This window comes from Halictus rubicundus, unplaced genomic scaffold (assembly GCF_050948215.1).
Source record: "Halictus rubicundus isolate RS-2024b unplaced genomic scaffold, iyHalRubi1_principal scaffold0121, whole genome shotgun sequence".
In the NCBI taxonomy this organism is placed as follows: domain Eukaryota; kingdom Metazoa; phylum Arthropoda; class Insecta; order Hymenoptera; family Halictidae; genus Halictus; species Halictus rubicundus.
Genome location: NW_027488662.1, coordinates 281,157 through 287,156, shown reverse-complemented (window position 1 = coordinate 287,156; position 6,000 = coordinate 281,157).

The window sequence follows — 6,000 nt, the reverse complement described above, 5'->3', positions numbered from 1 at the left end:
ACCTTCAGGCTCTACATTTAATGATTCTCGGCCACAAGAGCCATATGTCCAGCTTTTTTCGTTGCTATTTGGGCAAATTCATCAGGTTTTATAGTTGCTAATGTCAGGGCATTAGTCAATACTTGTTTTTCCAAATTGCATTTTTCCGTGAGCATATTCTTGTACAGATTGTTTACCTGGTTCTTTATGTGCCTTTCTATGTAGACGAATTTTGAATCTATGTAAGTGAAAATATCGAGATTCTCTACACGCATTTTTCTTTCCCCAGTAAATGTTCTTCCTTTAGTCGTTTCAAAAATGAACAGTTTTGGGTGTTCTGTTTGAAATAGGGTGTATCCGCATATTGGCATTTCACCCATTTTTGTTAATTCAAATGTTATTTCTCCTTCGCTTAAAGCGAATACTGATGGGAATTCTTCTTCGTTCATACTGTCTGTAAGTCTTGATGCCATTCCCTCATACAGGACATCGTATTGTTCGAATTTACAAGTGGATTTTGGGTAAGGCTTCCAGTAACTGTACCCGTCGTCGTCATCTAAGCAGGTTCCGCTTTGGAAAACGCATATGGTTCCCGATGTTAACATTATCTTGTTTGCTTCTAATTGTACAGGTAGAGAAGCTGTTCGTAATGTTATCGGTGCTACGGCCTGTACGATGACGTTATTCCAAGATCCATATGGGTCTGAGAATTGGACTCCTTGGCATTTGCCATTGATGTTTAGTTCTCCTGCTAACGTGAAGGGCCTGGTTACCGTGGAGTTGACCTTTAAACCGCTGAGATATGTGTTTCTTCCCACGGACATAGTGCCGTACAGGTGCATTCTTCTGCACTGTTCTTCTGTTATCAGTTCTAAATATTCGCTTATCCCGTTTTTTACTGCCGATATATGAGAATGCATACCGCAGTAGCTGACTGTTCTAGATATTACGACCTTGCATTGGATGATGTCCGCGTAACTGTAATCTGATAGCTGTAGTAGCTGAATGTCAATTTCTTGCTATGCCTATTCTTCTGCCCTTGTAGCGACGTGGTCAATGTTACAGTCGTCAACGGTCTTGAGAGATAAGGTAGTCACGTTTAGGTGGTGTCCATTACAATCGTATCCGATAATGGCATGCGAGGATTGTATCAACATGGATACTAGCCAAAGGCTTAACATTCTCTGTAAGCAAACGCATCGTTCTTCTAATGCTTATACAAATGATTATCGCGTTATCTTTTAAGTTGTTATAGTAGAGTTATAGGAATTAGCATGATGATAACGAAAGAGTGCCTGTTGAAGGTATTCTGAATTATTATGTGAGTGAAGAAGCATTTCATCTTGTTATCTATTTTGCATCCGTTAGTTTGGAGTAAGGTTCTTCGCTTAGTTATTTCTATGAATAATACTATCGGTGTGTTAGTTGTGACAATAGTGGTAGAAACATTCTGCTATGAAATTTTAGATATTTTTATTTAGATAGGGCCATGGTCCGATGGATTAGCATGCTTCTCATATTGTTACAGCAGTATCCTTCTAGCAAAAGGAATGTCCTATGATTTTTATTGGGGTAATTATTTTTTTACGCATTTGTATGGGTATGTATGAGTGTTTATTTCATGAGGTATGTGTATGTTATATAATATACTACGTTGAAGAAAATGTATATATGGTGGTGGGTGTCCTTTTCACCATCGGGTGATCACTTCCTGGGCGTAGCCCGTATGAATTAACCACCACTCGTCTGCATTCATCTCGAAGTGCTCCTCTATGCACTCCGTACAGTCGTATGCCTGGCGGACTCTTCCTAGTTGTAGGCCGCAGTCTCGGCATCTTGCGAATGACCAGGCCGTGTCTAGCTGGCACATAATGTGCCAGCCCCCTTGTTCGTAATACCACTGCTCCCGCTGCGTTAGGCGGCCATAGCAGGTCCTACTGTGTAGCGTACAAGGATTTCCTTTGATTAGAATCTTTACATTTTGATTAGGTAGCATTTCTATAACTTTGTGAGGTCCAGTATACTGATCGCTGAATTTGCCTTTCACCGGTTCCTTTAACAAATATACGAGATCCGTTACCTTGAAGTTTTGTGGGTTAATTTTCTGATCATAGTAGTATTTCGATTTTGCTTTAGCGGCGTTCAGATTTTTAGATGCCGACTTTTGTAATTCCTTGATGGTCATATGCAAATCTCGGATGTAATCCGCATATGTGGATTCTAGGTTTTCTTTTACTGGATCACTGCTGGTTGGTTCATGAGCAATTTTTCCATAAACTAATTCATGCGGAGAAAACTTAGTTTCTTCATGTACTGATGTATTATATGAAAGCATGGCCAAGTCTAGTCAGTCATCCCAATTGTTTGCATTGTTCACATACTGCTTTAGGTATTCCATTAGTACATGATGTGATGTTTCAATTGAGCCATTGCTTTGTCGGCGATAAGCTGTAGTCTTGTAATGTTTAATTCTAAATTTTCTTGCCACTTGTTTCATTCAGTTTGAGGTGAAATTAGTTCCTAGATCCGTTAAAATTGCTTTAGGGGCTCCAAATCGACAAATGAGAATTTTAATGAAGGCATCCGCGGTATCTGCAGTTGTGATTCGTTCCAAAACCTCTGCTACAGAGTATTTAGTCAATAAGTCTTGCATAGTTAGAATATATTTATTTCCCTTTCTTGTTTCTGGTAGAGGCCCTACGATGTCCAGGCTGACATTGTCGAAAGCTTTTCCTGGAGTGTCTGTTAACACCATTGGTTGTTTTGTTTTAATTCTTGTCGGCTTTCTTAACTGACATTCGCTACATGTGCGGATGTGAAATTTTGAATGTGTTTCTTCATTCCTTCCCAATAGTACAATTGTCGAATTCGGTGGTAAGTCTTCGTTACGCCCTTATGTCCACCGGCGGCAGACATATGCTTTTCTTCGATTAAATTTAATCTATCACCTTCAGGTGGTATAGTTATTCGGCCTGTGCATATGATTATCTTTATCGGTTTATTCTGGAATGCTTCCTTTAATTTGTTTACGATGTATTTCCAAGGTATGTCTTCAATGTTATTAGACTTCCTTATGCTGAATGAATTCAAGTTCATTTCTTCAACTACATCTAATAATGGGTGATGCAGTTGACAATGTATTCATGTTCGATAGGAATGTGTTTCTCCTGTTTAACAGGCAGGGCTATTGTGTAGAATTTGTCCCATGGTTGTAATCTAGTGTTGATGTGATGATAGTGTTCAATAGATTGGCTTCTTTTCTTGGGTTGTTCGGAAAGTAATTTCGTTTTGTTTTATGAAAATGAAAGACGATTTTTTTATAGCGAATAAATAATTTATTGTATTATATATTGTCCATTCTGGTCCAATACCTTTTGCCATCTTTCTGGCAATAACATGATTCCACGCTCATAAAATGTTTGGTTTTTGCTGGCAAAAAACTGATCTAGGTGATTTTCGACCTCCTCATTTGAAGTAAAGGTTTTACCGTCTAAAAAATTTTGTAGAGACCGGAACAAGTAATAATCAGAAGGTGCCACATCTGGAGAATATGGTGGGTGTGGCAGTATATCCTATCCAAGCTGTAGAAGCTTTTGGCAAGTTAACAAACTTGTATGAGATCTCGCTTTATCTTAGTGAAACACTACACCTTTTCTATTCATCAATTCTGGTCTGTTCTGTTTAAGTGAATCATTCAAATTGTCCAGCTGGTAAACAGTACACTTCAGAATTGATCGTTGTGTTGTCCGGTAGAATCTAAAAAAAAAAAAAACGATTCCTTTAAAATCCCACCAAACAGATAGCATCACCTTTTTTGATGAATATCGGCTTTCGAAGTGCTTTGAGCCGGTTCGTCTTTTTTACTCCATAATCTCTTGCGTGTAAAATTGTTGTAGACAATCCATTTCTCGTCCCCAGTGATGATGCGCTACAAAAATGGATCATTTTCTTGACCTTTGAGAAGCAAATCACAGACGTCAATGCGATGATACAAATTTCTTTCCGTTGTAACGGGAACGTAGGGTTGTGCTGCCCTCTCCTGGATGCTCGAGCACGCCAGGGTCTTTGGAGAAAGCAGCGGGATCGAAATAATTCGACAACGGTCTTTGTGATACTTAGTAAACTTTATTCCCGGTCCGGGTTGCCGGTTGGTCCGGCGCACAGTGGGCAATTTGGACGAAATCGGATTCAAAATCAAAGAACTTTCGATAGAAATGAGGTAGAGCGATGAAACTTTTTTTAAATTAAAGCTGAAACTTTGCAGAATATGGGAAAAATAGGGAGATTATGGTACGAACGTTTTTTAACCTTGAGAAAATTCGTTAAACTTGCACAATTTCAAGAAAATTATGGTTTTTCCAATACCACGCACGGAAAAATTTTTTTTTTTAACATGCTATACATCATTTCCCATAGATTTTTTCACGCTGATTTCAAATCTGGTCTCAAAATTTGTCTACGACCTCAGGATTTTGCAAAAAATAGATTTTTGTGACAAAAACTAATGAAGTCATTTTTTCGTTGAAATGATTGGATGGTAATAATCTCCCTATTTTTCCCATATTCTACAAAGTTGCAGCTTTCATTTAAAAAAAATTTCATCGCTCTACCTCATTCTTATCGAAAGTTCCTTGATTTTGAATCCGATTTTGTCCAAATTGCCCACTGTGCGGCGTGGATCGGTACGGTGAGAGAGCCGGAGGCGCGGTTCGTCGCAGTACTCGGGAGCACTGCTCTCGCCCGACTAGCCGCCTCGAGACTCGCTCGCGGTGTTGGTCTCGCTCGCACACGGACGTAACCCGTAGTACTCGTTCTATCGACACCAGCGTGCTCATGCACACGCACGGACGTAACCCGTAGGGTGCGCGCTTACACTCTCGTCTGGAGCTCGGAGAAGTGCCTCCGAGAGCTGCTCCAAGCCAAGTCCGGTGCTGGCTTTCTTTTTTTTATACAAGGAGTATAGGGTGGGGGGAATTCTCGGAGATGGGGAGCCAAAGGCTAGCCAGCAGAGATCCCCACCCTGTGTGAGCTGCGCCTGAGAGCCTCGGCTATCTTATCAGCTGATTGAGTGGTAATGGTATTACCTATGGAAGTATTGAGTAAAAGTGGTAAAAGTTGTAACGGTACACGTCTCGTACGGGATGCGTAGCGAGACGGGTAAGCCCTCCCCGGATTGGCTCAGCGGCCAGGGTTCTTTGGGGATGGGGGTGAACAGATAATTAAATGAAACACCCGGTTGAGGTAAAATAAACTAAACAAGATTTATTATTTCTACAGCTACTTTGCCGGTTTCCGGGTCACTGGTGGATCCGGCCCGGGTCGGTCCGGTGATCTGGCCCGTCTCTCGGCCGGTCTGGTACAAAAGAAAGAAAACAAATGTGTGGGTGGACGCTCGATGCGTAACGGATGCTTAAACCATGTCTTAATAAACCCTTACCCTAATTAATAACCCCCTAACCGAACAATCGGTTTCCTATAACTAATTAATACTAACGCGGGAGCGGCGGGGCTCCGTATCGGCGGACGAGGTCGAACCTCGCGGCGGTTTCTCGGATTTCGCGGCGGGCGCCGTCCGCCGGTGGACGGCGGCAGAAAACGGAGTAATATTCGATACGGTACGCGGTACGGTGGCGCGGAGAGCGCGGAGCGAGCCGGGTTCGCTTAGTGTCGGCACGGCGATCGGGTGTTTTCGGCGCGGCCCCGAATCTCCCCGATTCCCGTTGGCGCAGTCGCCTCGGCGAGGTGATCGGAAATCGCCGGCGACGTTCCCTACGTCGGCGGGGCGCGAGGAGGATTCGCGGGATTCGCGGAACGCTCCGTTCGTCGCCCCCGTTCGGCCGCGGCTCGAGTTCGTATGCACAGACGTAAACCTCGTGCTTACGACTCGAAACCGGCGAGGTCGCTCGTCCGAGCTCCACACGCTGCTGCGGTCGGTTGGAGACTAGACTCCTGGAGCGCGGCGCGGAATCTCCGGTCAGGAACGCGGGATGCGGGAACGGGTCCGAGGAGTGGGGATGACGG